We start from the raw sequence: 17,276 nt of genomic DNA on the forward strand, positions 1-17,276 counted from the left end.
GTTAATATGAAGTTTGATTTATTTTATCTAAATATAAAACTCAAAGAAATTAAATAATTGTAAAATAAAAATCAAAAGAAAGCTCCACATACAATAAACAGATATTTAGCCTTTATCTCCACACCTAAAAAGATTAAGTCCGCTTTGGAGCAGCAATCCCAATTGTTTTGCGCTGGTAGAATATGGACAGGCCCATTCCTAGATGCTCCGATAGAGTAGCCTACGGCAAGTGCGTTCTTTTGTAACGCAGATGTCAAGCCGCTTCGTAAGCGTAACGCTAATGTAAGTGTTGCATTGTTTTAATTCATCGCATCGAATGGACTAACGACCACTTACATATTAATGTATCGATTTTATAATACGTAAATGGGTTTTTCAAATCAAACTATCAGTTTACGAAGGCCAACAATTTTACTAGCAAGCCTAATTATGGTTTGATATCTTGTTGTACAACTGACACCACTGTATTAGTTGTCGCCAATATTGTTACGAGCAGTGACATTCGTCGAGCAAAACAAAGAGGAACGGCCGTACGAACCTTTTCTCGAAGCCACTCAGGCCATTTTCAACTTACTGTAATTTTGTGACAGCTAAAGCTAGAGCCCTAAATTTTCAGTGACGTATAGAGCATAACATGATTTAGATATATTCTCAATAACATGTAATTTTAACATGTAGTTTAAGAATTATTGCATGTCAAAATTCCCTAGTTTTGTCACTGACACTCACGATCATTATAATTCTAGCGGACCTACAAGCTCCAAATTTGAAACTAAATTAGTTTTCAGCGTATTGAGCCAATAAAAATTAAAAATACTGCAATATCAGTTACGTTTTAAAAATTTAATACCTGCACATTTGTAGAATTTAAACATATTAATATCCCGCACTGTCCGTACATAAATCACATTTCGCGACGTATTTTATTAATTTACCAAATAAATGGTTATTACTTTTCACCTGAATGTTCCATTACATCATTTAAATACAAACATTGACGATTGGCGTGTTAGGTACACGTGGTGTGTGATGAGTATCCATTTAATATAACGAAATCGAACATATGGACTGGATATTTAAAGCTCTAAATAAGTAATCAAAAATATATACAGTCAACAAATCCGAATGTGTCCTATGTAAATTGAGATATCTGATGTATTATTATACTAATTGAAAATACATAAGTGTACGAGTATACAATGTACCTACTAGAGTTAGACCAAGTAAAGTCTGCAACGATTTTGATAGCATACGCAGTGCAAGTGTTATTTGTACGTCACAATGTCATAGAACTTTGACGTTTAAAATAACACTTGCACTGCGTATGCTATCAAAATCGTTGCAGACTTTTCTTGGTTTGACTCTAACACTTTTATGGGACCACAGCTAGTGTTGAAACGTCGGAAAAAAGGTAAAATAATGAAATTAAATCGCGTTAAACCCGGTAATGACAGTAATTATGTGTAAAATGTTACATTTCTTATACAAGCACTAAATAAGCGCCTACAAGCTGATAACCAAAACTCGCTGCATTACCGATCGACCTACTTTGATCGCCCACAGCGCTAAATATCAATTTGCCGGGGTTACCACATTATGCATACAGTCGAAGGCAAAAATATCGATCCAGACAAATGGCTCAAACATATGTGAACACGACTTTATTGTGTAAGGTTAAGAGCGTACACATATTTTTGAAACTTTGGGTATGTATATATATTTATGCCCTTGACTGTACAAACGTTTTGTTATGTGCAATGGCCACCGAAAGACCACCCCTATTTTTACAAGTTTTTTAGGGTTCCGTACCCAGAGGGTAAAAACGGGACCCTATTACTAAGACTCCGCTGTCCGTCTGTCCGTCCGTCTGTCCGTCTGTCACCAGGCTGTATCTCATGAACCGTGATGTATTTCTGTTGCCGCTATAACAACAAATACTAAAAACAGAATAATATAAATATTTAAATGGAGCTGCCATACAACAAACGTGATTTTTTTGCTGTTTTATTTCCGTAATGGTACTGAACCCTTCGTGCGCGAGTCCGACTCGCACTTGGCCGGTTTTTTTACTAACTTGGATGGAACACAAATTTTTACGTGTATTTGTGTATTTAAAATTGTATGGCAGCTCATTTCCTGTTTCAAGATTTTCGTATAGTCTGCATCTTCTCAAATGATTTTTACGTCTAAGACCCTAATTTGTTAAACAAAAGCCAACGTTTCTTTTGTGAGAGCGGTCGGCTATTCTGTGCGATTGTTAGACACAATGACACGTGCCGTGGCACGCGCTCAGAGAAAATGGCACACAATGGCCGACCGCTCCCAGAAAAGAAACAATGGCTTTTGCTTAACAGATTAGGGTCTTAGACGTAAACATCATTTAAGAAGATTTATACTATACGAAATTTTAACCACTTGATTTAATATTTGATACAAAAGTATCTGTGAAAATTGAGTTTCGGCTGACTCAAATGGTCTGGATGAGTATTTTTGTGTGTGTAGAAAGAAAAATAAAGACGGCAATAAAAGCTTTGACTTTATTTTTTATTGTATTTTCATGATTATAATGTTCATATGTATATGATAGATAGATAGAATATTCTTTAAATATTGGCACACCTCAGTAAGAAGATACAAAATAAAAGAACAATTGATTAAACGTAGAGGCAGACAACAGGCGGGCTTATCGCTAAAGATATACGATTAGTGATTATGACAACAAGCGGTTGTCTAACCACAATATCAACAGCTTGACCATAAGGACTGCCCACTTGTAATTTTTTTTGATTGAATAAAACTCTTCTGGTGCTGGTTCGCTTTGCTTATTTATACAACAATTAGAACATATACCTACTGTTTAACAGCATTTCATTGAAATACTGCCGTTTATGTGCTTGAACAATTTATAATTAAGGATAACTGAAGCTAAAGACGACCACCCAGGAGGAAAGTTATAACCTATAACTCCCCTAAAATGTATCTCCCTATACGAATACGACACCGATATATGGCAGTGCTTATCGCTTAGATTATATTTATTAATACTAGCGAGATGCAATTCGAGTAATGTTAATTAAATAACAGATTTTAAAGTTCTAATGGTGCTCTAAAACTAATGTAATGTCAACATTGCAAACCTACACCGTATTAGCCATAAAGCTAGCAGCATTATTTACTTGTTTTTTTATATTCTTAGGCGACAACGAAAAAACTAACTGAACAGTGATCTCATTACAACCCACGCTATGAACAATGAACCTCAAAATATAACAGAAATAGTGTTACATGACGTTTGCCATTGAAGTATCTGTTCCGAAACTTTAAGACGAAAGTGGAGGACCCGCGCGAAATCGCCTTTTCATACAAACGTATTCCTCATTTTCCTCTCTAGATATTAACATTATTAAAAATATTTTGACACTATTTGTTGTATATCAACCACAACTGTGCCCCTAAGTTTGTTTTTTTTTCGAATTTTTAATTATTATAAAAGTTAGGAGCGTTTTAAATTTTGTACGGGATCTGTTTTTCGCCCCTAATTTTTACAATAGGTAATCAAATAATCTAAAAAAGTCAAACGTATAGCTATGGTTAATATACATCAAATTATGCAAAACTATTTTCCATATTGTTAATATCCACTGAGGAAAATGGGGACCACGTTTGTATAGAGAAGCGGCCGTCCTCCTTCCTCTTAATAATAGGAGGCTGGCAGCTTTCAAGTTAGGTTACTCTTCCGGCCAAGCTACAAGTGACTAGCTTATTATGATCGTGTCTCATCATCTTCCTCGCGTTGTCCCGGCTTTTTGCCACGGCTCATAGGAGCCTGGGATCCGCCTGGCAACTAATCCCGAGAATTGGCGTAGACACTAGTTTTTGCGAAAGCGACTGTCATCGGACCTACCAACTCAGAAGGGAAACTAGGCCTTGTTGGGATTAGTCCGGTTTCCTCATGATGTTTTCCTTCACCGAAAAGCGACTGGTAAGTATCAAATGATATTTCGTAAGTTTCGAAAATTCATTGGTACGAGCCGGGGTTTGAACCCGCGACCACGGGATTGAAAGTCGCACGCTCTTACCGCTAGGCCACCAGCGCCACGCACCAATAATCTAAGTTTTTTTAATTTTATTTAACTACAAAATATTTAATAAGCAGAGTAGAGAATTCAGACGATTGGTTCCGCTTCATGCAACTACTGGGGAGGGGGGGAAGTGCCAGTGGTGTTTGCCAAGTTTAATCTCCTCTCTCCTATTATAAACTTGTAACTACATAGTTATCATTTATGCTGTCTCCTTTCTTGCTAAAGTGTGCTCTGTGGACCCTTAAGGGGCCCACTGACTATCAGTCCGCCGGACAACATCGGCCTGTCAGTTAGAACAAAAATTTGACAGTTCCGAACAACTAACAGGCCGATATCGTCCGGCGGACTGATAGTCAGTGGGCCCCTTTAAGGTCTTTTCACGAGGTTCAACGAAAATTATACATGTAACTGACAAGAAAGAATTAACACATTAGGTAAAAGTCGAACCACAAACACATCTGTACGGATATGATGGTCGTTGTTGTCTACGTGACAGCGTGATAAAGACAATGTCTGTCAGTTTTGTTCGAGCGGTATTAAAATAGGCGGTTATTTTATCATGTGGATAAAGACATCCATTATACGCCTTCGTACCTACATAAATTAGGGACGACGTAAAAAAATGCTTAAAATATCCTATTGCTTCAAATATTTTACAATCATTGTTCTATTATGGCGCAGTTATATTATTATATAACAGTATTGAAACTCCTAATGTTGTATAAAAAAACGTATGCAGAATTGCTAAACTTCTCAGACAGTATTCAAGGTGACATGCCCCTATTGCCCCTGTTTCACCGCGGTGGTAATTATAGCGTAGTGAAATAGGCCCCAACTCGCGTCACGGCCTCCGACTAAAGTTTTCCGCTATCGCCCAAGTTTTGGACACATGTTACGACGTTAAAGGTCAATGGCGCGTGTCGTGCCACTAAAACGCTACTCCGCGTAGGCGCAGCGTCAAGCGGGGCGTGGGCATGCGCGAATTTGGCAAAACGCGCAAACGAGCTGAGAAAAAACTACTGGTGCCAGGGCCGTATTCTAATAGATAAACTCGTTTCTCTCCGTCTCGTTCCGTTTCGTTTAGAACTCCCGTTTTTGAGCAGACGTATAAAATATAGGGTACAGTAACTTTGAATAACGTAACTGTTAGACATTAATAATGTGAATGTCTACAAGGACTAACCTACTTAGCGCCACTTGCACCATCCCACTAACCCGGGGTTAACCGGTTAAACCGTTAGCCTAGTGTCAAATTGTACTGGTAACTATGGTAACTCCAGGTTTAAACGGTCAACCCCGGGGTAGTGGAATGGTGCAAGTGGCGCTTTAGTTTCCGGCCTGAAGGTAAAAGGCCAAGGGAATATGCGTACTGTGCGTAGAATGCAGGAGTCCATGTCCATGGTCTTATGTCAAATTTTAGCTTTCAATTAAAGCTACATGGAAGGCAAGCGACCTTCAACACGCGCGGTTTGATCTGTAAATTTTAGGCAATATTATTTTGTCTTAAATATACCTAACGCAAGAATGAATATTATAATGATGTATTTTCCAGAAGAAATATTTTTTAAACATTTGTTAATAAATACGATCCATGAACGATACCTTCAATCTACAAAACTGATGCATGCAAGCCCTAAAAAGTAGATCGCGTCGCAATGGCAATCAGTGACATGCGCTTGACACTACTAAGATAAAGATGAAAGTGCACTGAGTAGCCTATTACTACATACCTACTCAACAGACAATTGATGAATCTTATCTCTTCCAAATAAGGTTTACAAATGGCCAGTCAACTGTGTCAATGATGGTAACATAATAAGAAACAGTTACCTTTTGTACTTCCTAGATCCTCTGAATACGCCCCAGTAATATGTTAAATGCCGTGACTCATGACACCTGATTAAGCTACTATCGACCAAATTCTGCGGAAACTTTAGCAGCATTTAGCAACTACTAAGAACGAATAACACATTTGCGAAATTAGTGTATTGAATTTAATGTTCTATCATGATTCGTGAATCATTATTTTGAATCCGGCCAACCTAGCCAATTTTGAAAAGGATAATTTTCAATATGGTTGTATTTTTTTTAAAAAGGTACCTTTAATTTACCGGGTGTGGCCACGAGCAAATAATTAAAACGGTACATTAGATTGTACTCTTCAAACGGTAAAACTTTTGTTCAATAACTTTTAAAAATTATGAAGTTATTAGACTTCCTATTTTTCATACAAAATAAATATTATCTTAAATGTACGCCATTATCATAGTGATTGACGTTGCTTGTACGTAACAATATTCGCTACTACATTGCGTCTTAGAAAAAACTTTAGTGTATTAAAAATCAAAACACATGTTTTTTTTTTACTCGCTGAACAAATGTTGGTCAGTATGAGGAGTACATCCTACAATTATTTTTTTTGCAATAGCGAACTGCCAAAATACCATACTAATACTATAATAAAAATAAATAAAAATCATTTATTTCGGACCACAGAAGGTGTATTATGTATGTACCTATGTTCCGATCATTGCATTCTGCCTAACGCATTCTTTAATTAGAATAATAATACATAAATACATGACTGGCATAGTAGTTTCATCGTGGTATCATCCTCGTAATGACATTCTTAATAACCCGTTACAGTAGATTAGTATAATGCTTAGTTAATATAATATCTCTAGTGGTCGTTTAAAGGACTACGACTTCTAATAAACACGAGGAATTTATAGTTTTCCGGAAAGGACCTCTATAAATGTATGTATATAATACCATATTAGGTAATGAACATGTTTCAAGGTACGGCCTCCGCAATCTGATATAAAATTATCAAGATGGGTATGACGGGCAACGGGCATATTATGCGCGCCAAGCCACTACTCTTCTTTACCTGTTACGGATATCTTAATTTAATATATCTTAGTGTATACTGTTCAGTCTGCTCTAAGATTAGTAAATTATGAAGAGGTCCGCATACTGTGGACGAACTATTAGGAATTATAACTGAACATAGCTGTTGCAGTATCTGCAGCTAAAGCCTGCCACCCAGGAGAAATTCGCATTTCACAAACTTATTTTTCACCTATTATCATGAACTTTGTGTGATAAAATAAATTAAATAGCTGCTACATAAGAACAAACGATAAATCTCCGTCAACCATAAGTCAAAAACAAGAGTTTTTAACAACGTGCGATTGATTTTATATTGTCCTGTTATTCAAGACACACGACATGCTAATACATGATGTAAGGTCGCATAATTAACGTGAGATCACCACGTCCTCGGTATCGCGAAGGCATTGTCAGCATTGTCCCACACTGTCAAGTTTACGGTCGAAAGTTAGTCACACGTGTTTTTAATGAGGGTTGAAAGATTGCTCATTAATTTTGCTGTAGACCAGCTTTTGTCAAATTCAAATAAATTCTATCAAAATACATAAATAATAATGGGTATGTACGTTAGTAAAATTCTATTTTATTTCTAATACTTAGAGTTAATAGTCTTGCGTCATTATTAGACCAAATATCATGTAGGACGAAAGAACACGTACGGATGCATATGCAGATGTGCACGCACACATATATAGTTAGTTAGATGGTGCTTTTAAATAAGTTTCAATAAATGCTTCAAGAGGGCTCTCTATACCTAATATACCTATTATACGAATGACCGGGATACACGAGGCTAGTTTTTCAAGCCAGGATAGCAAGCTAGTGCATCTGCCATCTATCTTCGTGTATACAAAACTAGCTTATTTCCGGACTAATAAAAGCTAGTGCTGAAGCCAGGATAGTTTTTAATAGCTTGGCGTTCTATTTTTCTGTTCGTCTGTCTGTCACCAGGCTGTATCTCATGAACCGTGATAGCTAGACAGTTGAAATTTTCCCAGATGATGTGTTTCTGTTGCCGCTATAACAACAAATACTAAAAAGTACGGAACCCTTGGTGGGCGAGTCCGACTCGCACTTGGCCGGTTTTTTTTTTTAGCTAGTAGCGCCCCCCACCACTGATTTCGCTGTCCTGACTTGTGTACTAGCTTCGTGTGGCCGGATCTATCGTATCCGTTCAGCTGATCGTATTTGTCATGCTTCTTCAGTCAACCTCAGTACTTTTTGTACCGAGACTGACTGTAAGAGCAAGACACGTTCGTACATTTCCGTGAAAATACGATGGAAAATAATTATGCACTATGCTTGGCGTTTATGACACTTTCATACCCTAAGAGCCATCCACACTAGCGTCTCTCGAGTGTCGGCGTCTAGTCAACTCTATGGCTGCTGCTCGACGCAACGTTGGCGCAACAGCGCAGCGACGTCATTTTCCATAGCGCTGACTAGACGCCGACACTCAAAAGACGCTAGTGTAGGGTGGCCCTAAATCCAATAATTTTTCGAAAATTTTCAGTCCATGCCTACAATCCGAAAATAAGCTTCACTTGCGTCGTTGTTTCCGAAAACCACACAATTAATTTTTATAAGTACCTTTTCATAAAAAATTTCTTGCAAAAATATGCCCGAATCGAAACAAATATACGAACTTTTAAACAGTTAACTGTATCTAATTCCGGATACCACTGTACATAGATGGCGTACATATTTAGTTAAGCCGAAGAAAATTACTAGCAAATATATTACAGACCTCTTCTTGTTAAATGTCCGCGGTGGTGCCATTTACCTACAAGAGAAGCCACTTTGCCTTGATTAACGTGGTAAACTCACACCGTAAAAAAGAGAATTTTCTGTGTATCCGTATAGTTGACTGGCAAAGAATGCCTCAGGCATTAGGTCCGCCATTTGTACTTATTTTTATTGTGCAGTTTAAATAAATAAACAGCCGTCGCAGTTCCTTACGGAATACAATGTTGTAAGTTATTCATGATGTTGATGAGACCTTGCATCTTGTCACACCTTGTCTCTGCTCTGTGATATAGATTAATTGGATGCACTTTGTGAAACTAAAGGCGCTACTGTAGTGGTAGCGTATTTTACTTTAGACCGTTTTCACGTTGTCCAATCCGATATCGGATGATCCGTGGAGAATAGCAGCTGCTAGAAAGTGCCCTATGACATCAAGTACTTCTTTTTTGGTTAAAGGTTATCTTTTGAACAATAAATATTCTTCTTTAATATACCTATATGACATCTATTACAGTTTTTAATCAATATTTAAACAATGAATAAATAAATAAATAAAAATAAAAAAATTTTAATTGTTCTATAGTCTTATGTAACGTATGTATGTTTGTAAGCATGTTTGATACTTAGGTACTTTATTAGTTGTGTATCCAATTGCTACTTCTGTGTATCTTCCTATTTATAGGCAGTGCCGAACAAGCCCTGTTTCTACTTGTTATCAATATCAGTATGTTATAATTAATGGAACTATAGGTCTTATTGTATATCTGCAAGTTTAAACTTATCTGTATGTGACTGTTTGTTTCCTAAATAAATTAAAAAATAAATAAATAAATAGCATAACTTCCGTGAGACACTGACTTCTTCTTCTTTTCCTAGCCTTAAAATCCCATCATTTGGGGTCGGCTCTCCTAGTAATTCTTCGCCAGGACTGTCTGTCCCGGGTAGTGATGGGCAGCGGTAACATTCCCGCTACCAGTAAGTTTCCATTTAGGAATGTTACTAGTAAGTTTCCAATGTTACCAGTAACATTCCCAAAAGCCGGTAACATACGAAACTGATGATAGTGATGACTTATATGAGATAAAATAAGGTTCAAAACTTATTTTTTTAGTACAACTTACTCAAAAATATGTCCCATAGTTCTTAATTCGCTGACATAAGAGCTATGGGATCAATTTTATAAATTTGGTATACAGATAGTGAGCACCGGGGAAGGACATAGGATATTTTTTATCCCAGAACTCACCCCTTAAGGGGATGGAAAGGGGAGTTGACACTTGTATGGGGAATCAATAACCGCTGGACCGATTTAGATGAAGTTTGGTATGGAGATAATTTGGGTCCTGGGGAAGGACATAGGATAGATATTCGCGGGCTTGGTTTCCGCAACTCGACGTCTTACTATTGCGCCTATTTTGCGTGAGGGACACAGGATAGGTTTTACCCTAGAAATCAACCCTAAAGGGGGTGAAAAGGGGAGTGGAAATTTGTATGGAATCCAATAAAACCGATTTAGATGAAATTTGATATGGAGATAGTCTTAATTGTTGGGGAGGGTGTAGAGTTTTTATTCCCGAAGTCATCCTGTTCTCTTCTCCACTCTTCTAACACTCACTCAAAGTGCTGCTGGTAATGTATGATGGAGGCAGCTCAAGACCTGGAACACCGGGAGTGCTCCTGGGTGCAACGGGTCAGGGGTAACAATCGCTCAACGTGCTGCTGGTAGTATACGATGGATAAAGCTCAAGACAATGTGGAGTGCTACTGGGAGCAAAGGGTCAGGGGTAACACTCGCTCAACGTGACGCTGGTTGTATATGATGAGGAAAGCTTAAGACCTGGAACACCTGGAGTGCTGCTGGGTGCAACGGATCAGGGGTAACACTCGCTCAACGTACCGCTGGTAGTGTATTATGGGAAAAGCTCAAGATCTGGAACACCTGGAGTGCTGCTGGGTACAAAAGGTCAGGGGTAACACTCGCTCAACGTGTCGTTGGTAGTGTATGATGGAGATAGCTCAAGACCTGGAACACCTGCAAGATTTTGGTGACCAACTTTCTGCTGGAGACGCTGCTGATCTCCCACCAGGGGGCTACCACAAGCTATTCAGCGGGTAAAATTTAGGTAGTAAAAAGGGGTGGAAGTTTGTATGGGGAAACAATAAATCTAGCTGATTGTTTAAAAATAAGCTACCCAAATTACTAATTCCACGCAGACGAAGTCGCGGGCAAAAGCTAGTATTTTGTATAAAACTGTTATATCATTATTTATTATCCCTTTACTACTACTACTTTAATTTCAAATTTGATTAATTAATATAAAATCGAAATTCCAACAACTCAAAAATGACGTTTGTCACTTGAAACGTTATACGAAACTAGCTTTTGCCCGCGGCTTGTTGTCTAATGTACAGGGTGCGGGGGAGGCAGGGGAAGGAGAAAATATGGTTTTATAACTACTTACAAAAGATGGTTTATATGGTATATGGTTCGTAGGTAGAGTACATATATATGTACTTACGATGTTTTGTACTTAGAATGTAAACCTAAACTTATAAGAAGCAAACAGACAACCACCTTCTTGTAGCACCTTGAATGTACTCATTACGGATGCAGGAAGTTTCCCGATGACTTACTCCTTCCGCCCCGTCCGCCCCGCCGCGCCGCCCGCACTCGCCTAGGTACCGATTGACGACGATCGAGATGGCACCAATACAAATTTAAAAATCTATTAGGATAACGAGGGTCTCCATACCTCAATAGCAAAATTAGAACCCTTATAAGGTAGGATCACGTGTGGCTGTCTGTCGGTCCGTCTATTACAACCGATTTGCTCCGAAACTACTGGACCGTTTGAATTGCAATTTGGCACAAATACGAGTACTTTCAAGAATTTTCATGAGCACATTATTCAATTTCAAAATCGATGCGATTTTCGTAATTAACGTCCCAAAAAACCATAAAATCGACACCCATATTGATATTTAGACATTTCAACCCCATTGCATCCCAACAGGAGAGATGGTTTTTCACGTCCGTCACGTTGGATTTTAAAATCGTTCTTATTTTCCTAATTAGCTACCTGATAAACCATATAAACAATACCCATGTTGATTTTCATACTTTGTCACCACATTTCCCTATTAGGGGGGAATTTGCAAAAAAATCCTGTAACACGTGTTTATTCATTTATCGTTAGGAATACTCCTGTGAAGTTTCGAATATAATAGTCTAACTAATCTTGTTTCCCCATACAAACTTTGAACCCCCATTTAACCCCCTTGGGGGGTGAATTTAAAAAAAAAACCATTTCTTAGTGCACTTAGTCCCTTATAAGAGTGCACTTAGTCCCTTATAAGAAACCTACGTGCCAAATTTGGAATCTCTAAAACCAGCGGTTTGGGTTGTGTGTTGATATGTCAGTCAGGCAGTCAGTCAGTAAGTTTCTTCTTTTATATATTTAGATGTTGATTGGTTTATTCTAATAATTAAACTGATTTATACACATATTTTCTTTTACTTTATTTCCAGTCTTCACTTTTAATCATTATTTCCAGATAGTAATGTTCCCAGTAACTTTGGAAAAATACCTGGTAATATTGGGAATGTTACCGGTAACATTGGGAATTTACTCTTTCAGAGATTCCTTGACTGTTTTATGACTGTAAATAATAGCATTATTATTTTCTTAAGTATTTAACACGAAAAAAGCATATACAATTCTAATATTTTTTTCAAAGTTACTCAATGTTACCGATCTGGGTAATGTTACTGGTAGCATTACCGGGAATATTCCCACTTTTGAGTAAGTTACTGGTAACGACCCATCACTAGTCCCGGGTCGTCTGGGCTGGTATTTTTGCCTTCTTTAAGTCCCTATTTATAGTGGCCATCCATGTTTGTCGGGGTCTTCCTCGCCTCGCCGACGGCGGTGGGTAAATGTGCAGCACTTTCTGTGTCATGTGGTCAGGTGGTCGCCGCATGACGTGACCATACCATCTGAGTCGGGTTTCTTCCAGTTTGTCAGGGATAGGTTTTACTCTGAAGCTGCCTCGTATGTGTACGTTTCGTACGCGATCCAGTAATGTCACACCACCTGCCCAGCGCAACATTCTCATTTCCGCAGTGTGCAGCTTATTTTCCTGTTGTTTCTTTAAAGGCCAACACTCCGCCCCATATAACATAGCTGGACGCACTGCAGCCCTGTACACTTTACCCTTGATGTGCACCGGCATTCTATTGTCACACAGCACTCCCGACAGCTCCTTCCACTTCATCCATCCTGTGTTTATTCGGTGGGTTATGTCAGCATCTATAGATCCATCGCTACTAATAACTGAGCCAAGGTATTTGAAGCTGTCTACCTTTTTTAGTGGGGTGTGCTGTAGTTTAATGGTGTCAAGGCTACTAACGCCGCTAAAGTTACAGTGAAGGTATTCAGTCTTTAGTCTACTGATGCGTAGCCCAGCTGATTCCAGTGCTGTCCTCCATTTTTCTAGAGTTACTTCTAGGTTGTTTGCGTTTTCGCTGATCAGAACGATGTCGTCTGCGTATAGTATTCCACGGCGGTGCTTGCTGCAAGCTGGCTGTTAAATGGTTCATAACCAGGTTAAACAAGAAGGGACTCAATACTGAGCCTTGATGAACGCCGACCTGTACTTCAAATTCTTCGCTCGTTCCAGCTGCGCAGCGCACTTTAGTTTTGACGTTTAAGTACATGTCTCTCACAACATTCACGTAATGCTCTGGTATGTTGTGCGCTTGCATGGCTTGCCAAATCAACTTCCGCGGAACTCGGTCGAAGGCCTTTTCCAGATCGATGAAAACCATATGTAGGTCAGCCTTGTTATCCCTATACTGTTCCATTAAAATTCTGACTGTGTGGATGGCGTCGGTGGTCGATTTACCTGCGACAAAGCCGCACTGGTTTTCTGTGACTTCTGCGAGTTGGAGTAATCGGTTACATATGATACGTTCCCATATCTTCAGGGTATGTGGGATTAGTTTTATCGCCCTGTAGCTCTCGCAAAGTCTAACATCCCCTTTATTTTTATAAAACGGAACCAAAAGACTGTTCCTCCATTCGTCCGGCATTCCATCAGTCAGAATTTTGTTGAAGAGGTTTGTCAGGAATACCACTCCATCCGCCCCCAGTTTCTTCCATAATTCAGTGGGTATACTGTCTGGACCTGTCGCTTTGTTATTAGCCATTACTCGAATGGCGGTTTGCGTCTCTTCTGGTGTTATACAGGATATTGGTCCCAAGATCGGTAACGGCGGTTCGGGGGGGTCTGAGCTAGGATATGTTTCATTGAGTAGCTTAGAGTAGTATTCCCTCCATCTGTCCTGGATTTCTTTGTTAGATGTGAGTAGCTGGCCGCTTTCATTTTTGATGTACTTTATGGTCTTTACATCTTTGGTGTTATTGTTTCTGCACTTTGCTATTCTGAAGATTTCTCGGTCGTTTTTGGCTGCATCGAGTTTGGCGTATAAGTTGTTTTCCGAGCTGGCTTTTGCTTGTGCCACCGTTCTGTTTGCGTCTTTTTTTGCTTCTTTGTAGGCTGTTTTGTCCCCATCATCATTCGTTTGCTGCCACAGCTTGAAAAGGAGTTTTTTGTGCTCTATTTTCTCTTTTACCTCCTCCTGCCACCATTTCGAGTCTTTGTCTCCACATAGTGGTCCTTTTGATACTCCGAGTAGCGTGGTGGATTTTTGATTGCAAAAGGTTTGGAACTGTTGCCATATGGCGTTAGAATTGCCATCGGTCTCCATTTCTCGGCAGTGGTTTATGATGTCATTGCACAGTTGTGTTCCCTCCTAGCGCCCTATTCTGTGCTAACGAATTTTTGGTGTCTTGTCCTTCTTTACTTTCACAGACTTTAGCATGATTAATTCTGCGACCAGGATTCTGTGCTGTGTGGTCAAGGGTTCTCCGGGGATTACCTTACAGTCTCTACATCTTTTGAGGCAAGAGCGATTTGTAAAGATGAAGTCTATTTGTGTATGATTTCCTCCACTTTTGTAGGTAATAAGGTGTTGTTGTGATTTAGTAAAGAAGGTGTTGACGATGGCGAGGTCGAAGGTTGACGCAAATTGTAGTATAGTTTCGCCTTCTGCGTTTACATTTCCATATCCCTGATTACCGTGCACTCTTTGATATGTGGTTGAGTTGCTGCCCACATGGCCATTGAAATCCGCACCGATGTACTTAAGCTCATCTAATGGTATTGACTGTAGCAGATCGTGCATGTCGTCCCAGAATAGTTGCTTCTCGACGGTCGAGTAGCCCACTTGAGGTGCGTACGCGCTTATAATGTTCATGCACGGGTTCCCATCCAGAGCAAGTTTTATGGCTATTATTCTGTCGCTCACCCGTTTGACTTCCACTATTCGTTCTTGAAGATCTTTATCTACCACAATACCAACACCATTTTGCGGGCCTACTCCGTGGTAGATAAGCTTATAGTTGTTACCTATTTGCCGCGATTTGGACCCCTTCCACTTCGTTTCTTGTACGCAACATGCGTTTATGCGTCTTCGGAGTAACACTTCAGCTAATTCAGCGCTGCGTCCTGTCATCGAGCCTACATTCCAGCTTGCGATTCGCAATTTATGGTTCTGGTGTGCAGGCTCGGTGGCTCTTCCGTCGCTTTGGGGGTACGCCCTAGCATTTCTTGCGCTCTCTGCCATGTTGCCGTCGCTTAAGGGGGACGCCCTAGTATTAGAGTATTTTATGTTTAGTGACCTTTTCATTACTAGGAGATATAAAATTGGCTTGTGTTTTTACGGCCGGCTGCCACCAGACGCCAAGGATGTGACCCTCGTGGAGAGCCAGGGAGCTACCGTTGACTTCCGAAGTTCTTCCGCTACCTTCCCTTCTGCGTACTCCATCCTAAGCACGCAGCGCACCTCCAGCCTTCTCTTCAATTACCTCGAAGCAGCCTGTTGGTGGGGTTTATTGACGGAGTGTCCTTCTCCGGCCTGTTGGTCCGCAGGGGGTATTTTATTTCCCCCCTACCCTGCATATCTGCCGAGCTTTCCCCTATCCGCCACCTGGGGACGCGTTCCCTAGGGGTGAGGCTCCCCCGAGAACTCCGTGAGACACTGACATATTAAATATATTAAACCGGATCACTCACGTTTATAAAGTCGATGATTGCTGCGTCGGACCACGCGTGCGCTCTATGAAAATGCTCCTTTTATAAATGTGAGTGATTTAATATCTCTTAAGATCACCATCAATAAACCACAGTCTAAAAGGAAGAGGATATAAAATTGTATTTTAGGTGGGACCAAACCTCTAAAAAGCGCCAAGGATTCAAAATAGACCCACGCGGTGGTATAACCCTTGCCAACACGGAAACAATTATGTTAAGACGTAAAAGCAACATTTTGAGGTAAAGCGGCCGTATTCGTCATGTCACAGTATCTGATGCGTTTACGACGAGACAAATCGCTAAGCAGATAAGGCAGGTCATTACACTTGATTCACAAAAGTAAGCTTAACGGACATTTTTCCTACTGAAGCTCAGCTTTTTATACAGGCGTAGGATAGGCATGCCATCGTGTGGGTTTCGCAAGGTTTTAAGTCTTAATTAAATTCAAATGGAAACTAAGTAACATTGTTTGAGTTAGAAGCTCTACGATCGATAATGAAATGAAATGAAATATTTGTCTAATCTTGAGAATAATCACCGCTCCATATGGATAAAGATCCCGTTTTTGGAGCATTCAACCAACGAGAATAGATAGTATTATAGAGGATTACTGTCATAGTAAATTTTGTAGTCACAGTAAATGTACTGCCATCTGTCGACACATGATTAAAACTAAAACCGGCCAAATGCGAGTCGGACTCGCGCACGACGGGCTCCGTACCATTATCTCTAAAAACGGCAAAAAATCGCGTTTATTGTATGCGAGCCCCCTTAAAATTTTCAGAAAATTTGCAGGTATAGAATTTTTATTTCTGTCACAATTGATGAGAAAAATGCTCAGTAAAATGATCGACTTAGACAACTTTAAAGAAATGTAGGTAATACACGAAATATAAAATGCGTTTGTACGGGACAGCTTATGGAAAGCCCCTTTTGATCTTGTTTTGATCGACACCAATCGCCAATGAGACGAACCGATCACAGATGAATATGAAAAAAAATATCGTACCTATTGCAGCTTGCCAACACCTACAAAAAGAAACCAATTCCATGGGACAATCATAACCCCCACGAAGTTCTATTTTCGTACTTATTTGTTGCAATTTTACACTGCGATAAACCGCATACGTTATAAAAACATAAATATTTCTTTTACCACGCCTCATCCATTCATCAAAACATGGGAAACACTTGGAATTTGAGATCATCCGTATTCATCACCCCCGAATCACGTCGGCCGCAGCCTGCCATTCATCTTGCTCATCGCGCTGACGGCAGATACAAAGATTGCGCTTTCAACTTTATATCACGGGTATATAATCAGCATCAATATAATAGTACCAACAAATTGGTAACAACGAAACCTAGAAATTACAAAATTTTAGTGGTGCCGACAGATAT

This window comes from Cydia strobilella, chromosome 12, assembly GCF_947568885.1.
Source record: "Cydia strobilella chromosome 12, ilCydStro3.1, whole genome shotgun sequence".
Lineage (NCBI taxonomy): Eukaryota > Metazoa > Arthropoda > Insecta > Lepidoptera > Tortricidae > Cydia > Cydia strobilella.